This window comes from Heterocephalus glaber, unplaced genomic scaffold, assembly GCF_053883595.1.
Source record: "Heterocephalus glaber isolate CG9 unplaced genomic scaffold, H.glaber_assembly_v1.0 deba00001594, whole genome shotgun sequence".
Lineage (NCBI taxonomy): Eukaryota > Metazoa > Chordata > Mammalia > Rodentia > Bathyergidae > Heterocephalus > Heterocephalus glaber.
This window is the reverse complement of record NW_028258369.1, coordinates 20,861,120-20,875,019: the sequence shown is the minus strand read 5'-3', so window position 1 is coordinate 20,875,019 and position 13,900 is coordinate 20,861,120. Positions and strand designations below refer to the sequence as shown.

Below are 13,900 nucleotides of genomic sequence, written 5' to 3'. Positions count from 1 at the left end.
GTGTTTAGAGACCAAACATATTAACGTTTTATGCAAGAATGCCACTCATTTATACTAATTCTATGGAAAACTAAAACCATTATGATGAAATGTTATGGCTTATATCTAGACAGCTCCACAAAGCCTTGTGGGCTCATAGGTGGGGCTTTACACAGCTGGCTGGATCTAGGGTGTGTGATACTGGGATTCCAGGCCTGTAGCACTAAACTAGTTCACTGATTGGAATTAGCATAGTTCTGGGTGTGGGTGATAGAATTCAAAAGGCTTCTAGCCTGGATGGGATAAAAGGGAAATGTAGGCTTGCTTCAGTGCTGCTTCTGTTGCTTCCCTGGCTTTTGGCTGCCACACCATGTGTAAGACCGAGGGCCTTACCAAACGCTCCAAGGAGCTGACTGCAGCGAAGAACACCCGGGAAGGAACACACCGGACAAGTTGGAAAGTAAAACAGACCTTTATTAGTCTGGCCAGACGGCACTCCCAAAGCAAAGTAGCTTAGAGAGGCAACTGGCTCAGAGTCCGAGGCTGTTCTTATAGGGGGTTGAGGGGGAAGTTATCATATAGAATTAAAGAAAAGGGGACAAAGTTAGTGGTCGACTGTCACGTATTGATGGTCAGCAGACATTTGCAGCTTGTTCTATAGATTGTGGTGTCCGGAACATCAGTTCCAGGCAAACAAGGAGTTGAGTAGTTTACTTTGGGACTTTAGGTCTGTTACAGATTTTTATCTAGTGGCCCAAAACTAACAAGCATCTTTATCCATTAACTCACATTCAATCACAGTTGGGGCTAGGAGGTTTTATGATTACAGAGTTATGCAGTCCCACACACGAGCAGTTTCTCTTCTGTGATGCTGCTCTGCTACGGCACCCTGCCTCGGAGCCAGCCGAGTATGAACTGAAACCTCTACTGTGAGCTGAAAGAAGAGAGAGAGCGAGGAGAGACAGAGAGACAGACAGAGAGACAGAGACAGAGAGGAAAGAAAAAAAGATGAAAAAATGAGAATGTCTTCAAACTGTTGCAGAGTCTTTAAAAACTTGAGTAAACCTTACTATTATCTGTCTGTAACTTGCCAGGCTGGTTAAGGTCAAGCTGTGTGTAGTCAGAAAAGTCAAAGGCACAGGATGTATCTGTTAGTCATTAAGCCAAGAAAGCTGCCTAACAAAACCCCCCAAAATCTCAGCACTATGCAGTGCCAAGTGTTTACTTACCTCTTGAGTTTGCAGATCAGCGGCTGATGCAGACAGGGCTCTGGCCCACATGCCCCTCACCTGCCTCCTAGGAGCGCCAGTCTGGCCTGGCCATGTCCCTGGAGGGCACCAGAGCGCGAGCCCGGTCAGAGAGCTCTTGTCCTGGCTGTGGTCATTTCACACCTGCTAACCTTCCATGGCCAAAGCACAGCACAGGGCCGAACCCAGTCGCAGGGAGCGGATCAGGCTCCCCCTGCTCAGGGAAGCCACTGCGGGGACACAGGGCCAAGAGTGGACGCGGGGAGGAGTGGGATCAGGGCTGTTCTTGGGTGCCACCTGCCACTGCGGTGTCTACTAACACACAGAGGCACTCAGTGCTCCAAAAGCCAGAGCCAACTTGCCTGGTGCAAAGCCACCCCTGTCACTTCCTAGCTGTGTGGCCCTGGGCATGTGAGCCGGCCTCTCTGGGCCCCGTGTCCTCTCCTGTCATAGCAGATGAGCTGCTCTGTGGTGAGCGCGTGACTGAGCTTGGAAGCCAGGTCTGGGGCAGAGAAGTGGCGCGCACGCTGTGATCAGAGTACCTCCTCGTGCCTGCGGGGGACGGGCTCCCGGACCACAGTGGATGCTGACGCCCCAGGAAGGGGCATGGAAAACCGGAGGGAAACTCCTGTGCCTCTGCTACTACTTCTCATTTAAAGGACAGCAATATTTAATCCAGAAAAAAGGGCAAACGTTTTGCAGGACAATTAAGATCAAATATAATTGTTTGTCACTCACACCCCATACAGGCACACAAACTGAGTTGCTTATAATGATATTATTTCATCCCATTACCATTTAGAAAGGCAGAAGTGTGAATTCAGTCTCACTGAGATGAAGTCAACGGGGTCAGCAGGCACGGCCACCGTTTCTCAGAGCTCTGAAACAGAATTTATTTCGTTCTTGTCTAGCTTCTACGGGCTGCCCCTTGCTTGTCCCCTGCAGTGGCCTCTTCCTTGAGCCGCACAGCCAGGACTCATCAAGGTCCCCTCTCCTGCACCGACTTAGACCCTCCGGCTCCCTCTTACAAGCCCCCTTGTGAGGACACTGGGCTCACCAGACACTCCAGGATCGTGCCCCACCTCGGGACCCGGCCTTAATCACATCCACACAGGCGCTGCTGCCCTGTGAGCCCATGGCCACATAAGCTTTCCTCCATCCTCCACCCTTCACTGCCTCCATCTTCCTTTTCCTCCTTCTTTCTCCTTCCACCTCCCCTTTTCCTTTTCTTTCTTTTAAAAAAGGAAATGGAATTATATCAATCATGTGGCTTTGAAATCTGTCTTTTTACTTAGCAAAATTGGGAGCTCTTTTCTCACTTAGTGGTCAGAGTATTTTTTAGTTGTACAGATACCAAATATTGTACTTAATGCGTTTTGTAAATGTATTGTTGGGATGTTTCTTTGTCCCAGACACTGAAGGACCCTGTTAGCAAGACAGACTCACTCCATATTGCTGCTTGACCCACCTGCCTGCCCTTTAGATAAACTCAGAAGGAGGAAGCTTAAAAACCTCCTCCCCTTAGAAAGTCTCTTTAGAAATAACAATTAATCAACTGTTGTTTTACAAATGTTCTAACAGCAGGACGTTCCGCTTCTGTACCTTTTGCTTGCTTTACTAGTTCTATCCCATAGGGGGGCCTAGAAACTGTTGGCCTCAAAGGTGTATAAAACATGTTTGTCTCCCCGAGTCGGAGCTCGAGTCCGATGCTCGGCTTGGGTCCTGGCCGGTAATAAACTCCTGTGTGGATTTAATATCGGTCTCTGGTTGGTTCTCTCTCGCTGGGTGTAACAACATAATTGCAATTTGTCTTTCTTGGCATGAATTTCTCATGCTGAAATGCCGTAAACAAAGGACTCCCCAGGTATTCTGACTGCGGCGTGCCATTTAGTCCTAAGTACTGACAAGCTGACACCCTTTAGCGCTTTCCGGAGCTGTGTTTCTTACGGAAGCTCCATGTGAAGGACTGTCCCCAACTTTAGCAGGCCAGTTTCTCACAATGACGGTCTCCTTGTCTCCCTTGTCTTCCTCACGTGTGCCATCTTCAAACAAGCCTGATTCCAGACCCAACCAGAATGGGTCATTTCCCCTGAATTAAACGGGATCTGTCCTGATAGATGGGTGTTCAGGGGCCGTCAGACTGAATCACATCCGGTTGCTTATCGTGGTCAGCAAGAAAAACTGGTGTCATGGCGCTGTCGAGCTAGCAGCTCAGAGCTTGGCAGATAGGACTGGGGTAGGGGTTGAATATTGTGACCAGGGAAACCAGAGAAGGACATGGCATGGAGATCCAGACCCTTCATCTACACTGGACCTTCAGGCTGTGTAGACCATGATGCAAGTGGTGGAAAACAGTGAGGATTCTGGGAGGAGCTGTGTCTGTCAGCCCTGCTGGCCCAGGGAGAGGACCAACTTCCTGACAAGCTGCAAGGCCGCTGAAGACAGTCCTACCCGCGAGTGAGGCTCTGTACTTCTGCTATGTATTTCCTTTTTATTGTAAAGTAAACATAGCATAACATTTGCTGTTACACAGCCGATGTGTTTCGCTCCACAGTTTAATGATTTACTTCTCACAAAGCCTACATGCTTTTTGCCCTGCAGTTTAATTATGTGTGTGCTTTTGCCCCTCTTTTTAATTGTTAAGTCCTCATAGAGCCTATGCGCTTTTGTCTCACAGTTTAATCATTCACTCCTGGCCAGGTCCCCCAGAGGGAGGTAGTACAATAATGAGAGATGTGATTTATAAAACTTTTCATAAAATATTGTCTTATTTCATATATACCGAGGAACTATCATGGTGGAAGGAAGATGCTTTGGTAAGACAGCACTATTCTAAACCCGTAATTATTTTGGCAGAGATTTATGCACAGTGAATTGACCCAACACTTAAAATACCACTTCCAATTTATTGGGGATAGTTAAACAAGGTGCTGGCTCAGAAAACTGAACAACTGAGAATCACTCTTGATTCCTCCTCATATTCAGTCAATGAAAACTTCCTTTCATTTATTCCACTGCACAGTTTGTTTTATGTATATGCACCTCACCAGTTCCCCCACGGTCACCTGATGTTAGCAGTTCCCTCCATTCTTCCCTAGAATGTGTTCATGATTTCCTGACTCATCACCCTGCCTCCAAACCCAAATCCTTAGGTTCATCATCCACAATCACACTTCCCCGGTTCTGCCAAAAAGAATATCTTTCATTGTAACTTCAAACCCCTTTGTGCTTCGTCTTTGCCCATCTTCTGTTGTTGTAGATGAGTAATTCATAAAGAATATGAGTTGTTTCAGATCATGGTTCTGGAGACTGAGGACTAAAGTTGAGGGGCCTCACCAGGTGAGGGCCTTCCTGCTGGTGGGGACTGCTGTAGAGTATCTCATGATGAACAAGACTAATCATACCAGAGAGAGCGCCCACGTATGACAGAGCCACTTCCTTGATAATCATTAATCTATCAGTCCATAAATGAATTAATCCTTTCATGATGACAGCAGCCTTATGATCCAATCACCTCCCGAAGGTACAACTTCCAAATACAGTACCATTAACATATAACATTCATACTAGGTTTCCATTATGTGAATTCTGGAAGACGAGCATTCAAACCATAATATGGCTCCTGGTGACTTGAACAGATCTCCCATAATCAGTGTGTCCCACTCTACAGTCTTGTGTCTAGGTTTGGTGACTTTGTCCTTTACATTTGCATCTATTCAGAAGAACTTTTTTTCTTAATACCCTTGACAAACTTTCTGGAGATTTAACAGTGAGATCAAGTTCAGAATGGCATTTAAACAAAGATGTCCATAACCTTTCAAAATAGAATTGAAGCCAGATGTGGTGGCACATGCCTGCAATCCCAGCACTAGGGAGGCTGAGGTGGGAGACTGGGCTGGGAACAGTTATTTCTAATCATGTCCCTTAAAAATCTTTGTTTGATTTTACACAATCTGTTTTAAATCTATTTAATTTTGTTCACTTCAATATTTCTGAATAACAGCATGCACAATATGTAACAAAAAGGAAAATGTTTATTACCTTTTCATCTTTATGAGTTGCTTAAAAGTTATCAAATCAGCAAAAGGTCCTTCAAATTGATTTTCTTTTTACATTTTATTCTCCCCCCCCCCACACCCTCCAGTTACTCCATTCAGCCCCTTGATGTAAGTGCACGTGTGTACCAACTCCCAAACATAGAACTAAGTAACTGCCTGATTTGGCTAGCACCAATACAATAGCCAAACAGCAACTCAGCTTCATTGAGTTTGAAATTGGCTCATGGTGCGTTGAAAACAAATGGTGAATACAGACACGAAGGTGACCACTCTTTCAAGAAGAAACCAACAGTGAAGTTTGGGGGAAGCCCTTGGCTGAACCTTTAAGGAAGGAGGTGCCTTTGGTAGCTGGATCATACCTCCTCAGCCTGCCTGTGATCTCAGCCGCAGGCGAGATGGACAGTTCCTTGCAAATCTAGACTCAGCTTGCACTTGCAAGACCCAACCTCAAGCACACAGCTTTCTGCATTTGCTCTGAGATCTCTTCTGATAACCTTGGAAGCATGCTAGGCCCTTGTCTGGCCACAGACCAGAAACATGAGGGAAGTACAGCCAGGAATGATGCTCAATGGGGGAAGGGAGCAAATACGTAAATACTAAAAGATCCTGTTTTTAGGGTGGTCATTGTTTCTGCTTCTCTGGTAGAATGGAACACACAGCAGTGACTTTGATAATGTACCCTGAGATTGGTTTTGCCTCTTTCCAATGCTTTCTGGTGTCACACCTCACATAAACTGCCTCGGGCTCTGAGTCTTAAAGAATCTAATTAAGGCATCCCTTCTTGACTCTTAGCACCTCTTGTATTCACCCGAACAAACTATTAAAGCCAGACATCCAAATTTCATCTCTTACCAAGTGGGTTCAATTGTCCAGACGGAGCGGGGTGGTGAGCAACTCCAGAGGACATCTGGACATCTGCCCACTGACCAGTAAAAGATGCCATGCTTTTCCAGAAGATGCAGTAGTCTGTACTACAGCCAGATTCAGAATTCCTTTTGCAACTGCTAACCTGTGGGAGACTTGGCTGAGGAGTGAATGGCTAAACTGTGGGGCAAAAGCACACAGGCTGTGAGGAGTGAATGGGTAAACAACAAGAAGTTTAGGTTATTGAAGCATGTGGAGTCTGTCCCTTGTCCTTCCCCTTTCCCCAAGAAAAACTGCCTTGCCTTGAGGCAGCACCGTGTCCAAACTGCTTTTCTGCTGCATTTTTCTCTTTCACTGATATTCTAAATAGAAGCCTGAGAGTTCTCTGCTCAGTGGCCTTTTCTTCTCCCAGAGTCTCCCTGATGGCTGGATGCTCTCGGATGAGAAATAGCTCCTCTGGGCCTCTCGGTGGACTGAACTAAGCCTCATCCCTGAATAATCTTTTGCATCCTCTATGCTGCGTGCCACTGTGACACCTCACTTTCTTTAAGCCTCAACAGAGCAGGTGAGGGGGACTACATTTTGATGAAGGAAAAAGATAAAACCACAGCAAGTTTGCAAACACAAATTTATTTGGATGGCGCACTGACAGGTTGGCATGCGGGGGAAATTGTGCACAGCACGAGACTAGAGACTACCCAGAGGCTGCGCGGCCGCAGAAGTGGGCACAGTCACACCTGGAGGGTAGCGAGAAAGGGGGTGGGGGAGGGGCCACAGGTTCAGATAATGTCACTCAGTCGCAGGGCAGAGTCTCTGCATCAGAGATCTTCAAAGGACAACATCAGCTTTGGGCATTCTCAGCCCTGGGGATTATCTCATTATGCATAGCACATGCTGAGCATAGTTTCACAAGGTATGAAAAACAGGTGAGCTGCAATTGCCTGAAATATGCTTATTGGGGCTATGCTTAAAACAACTGAATACACAAACATTTGAGTCTGACACTGATGGTCTTTCGAATTAATTTGGATCAGCCTGCTAGTAAAAAAGTAACGCAAGAAATCCTTAGTGCTAATACTCAGCAGCGAACTTTAGCTCATTTACATACCAGGCTAACTATCTGCTAATGTACTTTACTCTGTAAGTTCACGGTAGCTAGAAGTGTATGTATTGTAGCTCAGATTCCTTCACAGACAACTGCGCACTTTCTGTGATCCAGCTCCATACTCCTAGGAGCCCATCCTCACATCAGCAGGGATCTATGCGTGCGTTCATTTGGCACAGATATATTATATACATGTGTGTTCGTGTGTACAGGAAAACTTTATGCTGTGAGCAACTTCAAAGTGGCAACGTGGGGGATGGGGCGGCCGGTGCCCGGGGGCGGGCGGGCTGCAGAACCGTGGCCGGAGCCCGAGCTGGAGCTTGAGCTCGAGCCCGAGCCGCTGTACGATGAAGCACCCAGCGAGTCTGAGAGCCTGAGCCCTTGTGAAGCTGGAAATGACAAGTCTGAATGGTTGCCATGCCGAGAAAACCATTGACATGCCAAAACCATCAGCCCCCAAAGTGCACGTGCAGAGGCCTGTGTCCCAAGACACCATTGCTATTCACTTCTCAGCATCCGGGGAGGAGGAGGAGGAAGAAGAAGAGTTCAGGGAATACCTTGAGGAGGGGCTGGATGACCAAAGCATTGTAACAGGGCTTGAAGCCAAGGAAGGCCTCCATCTTGAACCCCAGGGTGGCCATGACCCTGCAGGCCCTGCTGCCTCACCCATTGTGGCAGATGGACTGTCCGTATCCCAGGCCCCTGCTATTTTGCCCGTCTCCGAGAACACTGTAAAGCTGTTGGAATCCCCTCCTCCAGCAGCTCAAGTATTAAGTGCAGTGCCATTGGCTCTGTCTCCAGGGTCATCATCAGGGCCCTTAGCTAGCTCTCCCAGTGTGTCATCCCTTTCTGAGTAGAAAACCAGTTCCTCTTCCCCATTGTCCTCTCCTTCCAAGTCTCCTATCCTCTCCTCCAGTGCCTCATCCTCTGCTCTCTCCAGCGCTAAGCCCTTCAGGAGCCTGGTGAAGTCCCTGTCAATTGAGGTGGAGCCAAAAGAAACCCCATACCCCCGAGGCACAGGCACTTGATGAAGACGTTAGTCAAGTCTCTGTCTACCGACACTTCCAGGCAGGAGTCGGATACTGTGTTCTATAAGCCAGCTGACTCCAAACTGAATTTACACCTGTTCAAGCAGTTCACACAGCCACGAAATACAGGTGGAGATTCTAAAACTGCACCTTCTTCCCCTCTGACTTCTCCCTCTGATACTCGCTCCTTTTTTAAAGTGCCCGAAATGGAGGCAAAAATTGAAGACACTAAAGGATGCCTTTCAGAAGTCATATATGAGCCTTTTCAGCTCCTTAGTAAAATTATAGGGGAAGAAAGTGTCAGCCACAGGCCCAAAGCCTTATCTTCAAGTGCTTCAGAACTCTCCAACCTGTCCAGCTTGAACGGGCATTTGGAAAGCAATAACAACTATAGCATCAAGGAAGAGGAGTGTGACTCTGAGGGGGATGGCTCTAGCAGTGACTCCAATGTCCCCAGGAGTAACCACCCAAAGTCCACCGAAGAGCCTGTGAAAGAGGTGGAAACTAAAGTTTCCCAGGCAAGCAGCCTAAAGGATTTAGGCATGAAGACAAGCTCTCTTGTCCTAGAGAAATGCTCTTTGTCTGCCTTAGTGAGCAAAGAAGATGAAGAGTTTTGTGAACTGTACACGCAAGACTTTGACCTGGAAACAGAGGGGTGAGGGTAGAGTTGATAAGCCCCCCAATGTCCCTCTGAGGCCAGAGGTGCTCATGGAGGATGGCACGATTCTTGACAGTGAAGAGGAAGAGGACTTGGCCACGCAGCACCCAGAATTACCCATGAAGACGTTGGGCTTCTTTATAACGTGTGTCTATGCGTACCTCATCCTCCCCCTCCCCCACTATGTGAGCGGACTCTGTCTGGGAGTTGGCCTTGGATTCATGACTGCAGTTTGCATGATTTGGTTTTTTACACCACCAAGTGCTCATAAATATCACAAGTCACATAAACATCTGCAACACTGGAATATGAGATCTTTGGACATTAAAGAACCTGAAATACTAAAGGGATGGATGAATGAGATTTACAACTATGATCCAGAAACTTACCATGCGACTTTGACACACTCAATCTTTGTTCGACTTGAGGGTGGAACCTTAAGGCTTTCAAAGCCCAATAAAAACATATCCAGGAGGGCGAGCTACAATGAAATGAAGCCAGACGTCACCTACATCAGCCAGAAAATCTATGACCTTTCTGACAGCAAGATTTATCTTGTACCTGAAAGTTTGGCTCGAAAACGAATCTGGAACAAAAAGTACCCCATTTGTATTGAGCTTAGTCGACAAGACTTTATGTCTAAGGCTCAGACTGATAAGGAGACCTCTGAAGAGAAGCCACCAGCTGAGAGAGAGCTGGGAAGCGAGGACCCTAAGAAGCCACCCCACCCTCAAGAGGGAATGAAATCTGTCCACCGAGATCAGATACTGTATCTGTTTGGGAGAACAGGCCGAGAAAAAGAGGAGTGGTTTAGAAGATTTATTTTGGCATCTAAGCTGAAATCAGACCTCAAGAAGCCACCTGGTGTCTCTGGAAGTAAACCAGGCCCTCTGCCCACCCACAGCGGACACAGCAGTCCTTCTGGGCACCTGACTCACAGCCACAGCAGCAGCAAAGGTAGTGTGGAGGAGATCATGACACAGCCAAAGCAAAAGGAGCTGGTGGGCAGCGTGCGGCAGAAGATGCTGCTAGACTACAGTGTGTACATGGGCAGGTGTGTGCCCCAGGAAAGCCAAAGCCCCCACAGGAGCCCCATGCAGAGTGTGGAGAGCAGCCCCACCACTGGGAAAAAGTTACCAGAGGCTCCACCTTCTGAGGAGGAAGAACAGGAAGCTTGGGTGAATGCCTTGCTTGGAAGGATATTTTGGGACTTCTTAGGAGAGAAGTACTGGTCCGATCTGGTGTCAAAGAAAATCCAGATGAAACTCAGCAAAATAAAGGTCTCTGGATTGACTTGGAAATGTCCTACAATGGATCCTTTCTGATGACTCTTGAGACCAAAATGAATTTGACCAAACTAGGTAAAGAGCCGCTTGTTGAAGCCCGGAAGGTTGGAGAAATTGGCAAAGAAGGTTGCAGGCTCCGGGCGTACTGTCTTGCTGACAGTGATGAGGAATCCTCCAGTGCCGGCTCCTCTGATGAAGATGATACACCAGAGCCCAGTGCAGGAGACAAACAGCTGCTCCCAGGGGCTGAAGGGTATGTTGGAGGTCATCAAACAAGTAAAATTATGAGATTTGTTGATAAAATTACCAAATCAAAGTATTTCCAAAAAGCAACAGAGACAGAGTTCATTAAAAAGAAGATTGAAGAAGTCTCCAATACGCCCCTGCTGCTAACTGTTGAAGTACAAGAATGTCGAGGAACCCTGGTGGTCAACATTCCTCCACCTCCAACTGACCGCCTATGGTATGGCTTCTGGAAGCCACCACATGCGGAGCTGAAAGCTCGCCCAAAACTTGGAGAGAAGTGACTTTAGTTCATGTGACAGACTGGATAGAGAGGAAACTGCAGCAAGAGTTTCAGAAAGTTTTTGTCATGCCAAACATGGACGATGTTTATATCCCTATAATGCACTTGGCCACGGACCCTCGCTCTACTTCCTGTCTCCTGAAGGACCCACCTGTGGAGGCTGCTGATCGGCTGTAATGGGTGATGATGGGATGTTCCCTGTATTATGAGACCTAGCTCAACATATGGAGTTCCTGGACACCATTTGTGCTGTGGCACTGGCCTTTACTTGGAAAAAGTGCCACAGTATTGTCTCTTAAGACGGCTTCTGCCCTCTGCCTGCTGGTGCCCATTCCACTGTGAGGTGTCATTCCCTGCATCCGATGACAGGTGTCTGGACTGCTTGCTGCAAAGCTTGGACTTGGCAAAGGAGACTGAAGAATCATCATGGTGGACCCAGAAGTTACACGTGATTCACATTGTGGCTTTTTAAAGGTCTACCAGTTTCTGTGGCAGCAAACAGCACATCCAGAGGGAAGCTGTACAACTGAAAGACTTCCCCTCGCCTCCTGGACTCCTCCAAAGCTTTTCCTCTGGCAGCTGGTGCACAATGGAACATTTTTTCACTCTACTTTGTACATGTGATTGCAGCCCTCCATGCTCCAAGCATGTCAATGTGATTACATGTGTGGGGAGTGGAATTCTGTGACCCACGTCATTGGTGGTAAAGAGGCATAGCAACTTACTTTTCTTCATTTTAAATTATGCATTTTGGAAGCAATTGCCATAGAACACACAAAAACAACTTTCAGCTGGGGTGGAGACAGTGGGATTTATGTGAACAGTAGGCAAAGCCATGAGATCAAACTATCCAAAGCCTTTTACCAATGAGGTACAATCATCTTGCTTCTAACTAATCCTCATTGTTTTCCTGAGACAGGAGCATATGTGACAATAACAAATACTTCACACAAGGACTGATTGTTCTTCCCTAGTCCAGATGGGTTGGGCCTAAAGACCCAGATTTCCTGTGTGCTCTAGGAAGCTTCATATAGGAAGGGAAATGCTTTGTTCATCTAACTGATTTGGGAAAGTTTTGTGGGCAGTTTCCTTTTCCGATGGCCAAAACAGAACTGCTCAACTGCTGCCTGCTTTTGAGTCAAGGCTAAAGTTTGCCTCCCATCAAAGTGGCAACGTGGACGTACACAGCCAGGAGCATTCCTGAAGCTATGGTAAAAGGAGCATGAGAGCCTTATGGTCACAGGCTCATCATCGGCCTCATACCGAATGGCAGCTTCTTTCCCATGGTGCTAACAAGGGGCCAACATGGTGCTTGCATGCTGCTGTTCAGACCTGACCGAGCTGCACACAGGCTGGGTCACTGGAAAGAATGGATCCTATTCCTTCCAGAAGCTGCATTTCACGGGCCATTCAGGCACAGTGAGCAGTGGGCTGCTCACCATGGCCCAGGAAATACTCTGGGAGTCTTGCGAGCCTGAGTTCTTTAGGCCACTTGAGGCAAAGCCCAAGGACTAGACCAGAAGGTGCTTCACAGCAAAAAAAGTGCTGCGCTGCACCCTCCAACTGAAGGCAATGGCCAACACGCCACAAGTCAATCCAAGCACTAGTAAACAAAATTCTGCCATGTTAAAACCTCCTGGAGCTGCTAGGGAGACTGCAGAAGAGGCAGTCTGTGTCACGGTGTCGCCCACACAGGCCTGGAGCACTGTAGAGTGTCCCCAGAGATGCTGAACCAGAAAGGGAGTCTCTGAACGCGACCTTGAGGAATGGGCCCTGCTGGATCGTTCACAGGAGACTCGTTACAGAGCTGTGGGAAAGGAAACCTTCAGGAATCTGGCCCCCAAGGGACACAAAAGAGAAGACCTGACCACTAAGATTGAGTACAAACATCAAGGAAAATTTACAAGTCAGCGTCTGGAGAGTGAACATACAGAAAAAGAAAGTAGTTACTGCAGAGAAATATTTAGATGTCCAGATATTCAGTCAGAGCATTGTATTTTAAACAAACATTAAACATAAAAATATTTTGGGCAAAGAGAGCTCCCCTTAGGGGAATCCAGCTGCCACTGCAAAGCGCTGGCTGCAAAGCAGCTATAGGACCTTCATTATTACCAAGAAGGCAGACCAAAATACCAGTGAGGCCATGACTGAAGGGCAAAACTAGAAATGGCATTCAAATATGCACAGGCGCAGCATACACCGAAGGTAGTCAATGCAGAATGAATGTCTTTGGTGCTGGCACTGTCCTTCCCGCCTTCCCAGCAAGGCACTGACCCCTTCTATTACACATGGCTGGACTTGAGAGACAAGCGTGTTCACATCAGGAAGGAATGGCCCAAAAGCTGCATTGAGGAGCTGACATGGAACCTCCTGCTCGGGGGCAGAAAAAGGTAGTGGGGTTCCAGGCCCAACATTCTCACCCTAACAAAAAAAGTGGCCGGTTCATTGGAACCAACGCAAGAGGGGGTCAGCCGCCTCCAATGAGTAGCAGAACCCCATGCGCCAACATTCACTCAAGGTCAAGAGGCAATCCTAAAATAAGAGCACCGTATTACACAGTGGACTCCAGTGATTCACAACCCCGAAGTCAACTGCAATTAGGAACGGGGGCACTTGCGGTGGGTTCCCCCCTTGAAATGGAAGGTCAGGAAGTGAAGTGGGTGAATCAGTGGAAAATGAATGCACAGGATTCTGGAGTGCCAACCCTAGGGCTGGTGCCAGGAGAGAATGAGCCGCTCTTCCCTCACGGCTTATAGACAATGTCGGGAACTTATCCATCAACCCGAAGTTGCAGTGGAGAAGTAATGCGTTAAATCGTGCTGATTCCAACTCCCTGCCCACCAGGAAAGAAGACTCCTTTGTCAAGAGCAATGGGTTACCTGCTATGAGTGCTGTTCAGAACCTGCAACAGCCGTGGAAGAGTTGGCACACTGAACTCTGGGAGGAGACAGCAATAACCCTAGAAAACCCAGCCCGCTGTCCTCACAGCAGCAATGGCTCCGCGTTCCAACTCCAAGGCCCCCGTGACAAGCCTTCCTCTCTCACAGCCCTGTGGGACTGTGGCCACAAAAGCGCCGATCACTATACCCAGCCACAGTACTTTCCAGGAGGGGTCCGCCTAGGGCACTGGGCCAGACTCCATCCCTGCT

General features: G+C 47.7%; 1 long non-coding RNA gene and 1 pseudogene across 2 annotated transcripts; one reads left to right on the top strand and one right to left on the bottom strand.

Annotated features, from left to right (window-relative positions):
* Positions 1-432: 432 nt before the first annotated feature.
* LOC147823314 (uncharacterized) lies at positions 433-1,837 on the bottom strand. The gene is made up of 2 exons (XR_015444145.1): positions 1,209-1,837; positions 433-913 (listed from the first exon to the last, which is right to left on the bottom strand). It is a non-coding gene; the product is annotated as an uncharacterized LOC147823314 (long non-coding RNA).
* A 3,323-nt stretch (positions 1,838-5,160) lies between these two features.
* Positions 5,161-12,083, top strand: LOC147823313 (testis-expressed protein 2 pseudogene; annotated as a pseudogene). Its single transcript, XR_015444143.1, has one exon. The product of XR_015444143.1 is annotated as a testis-expressed protein 2 pseudogene (transcript).
* The last annotated feature ends 1,817 nt before the right edge of the window (positions 12,084-13,900 follow it).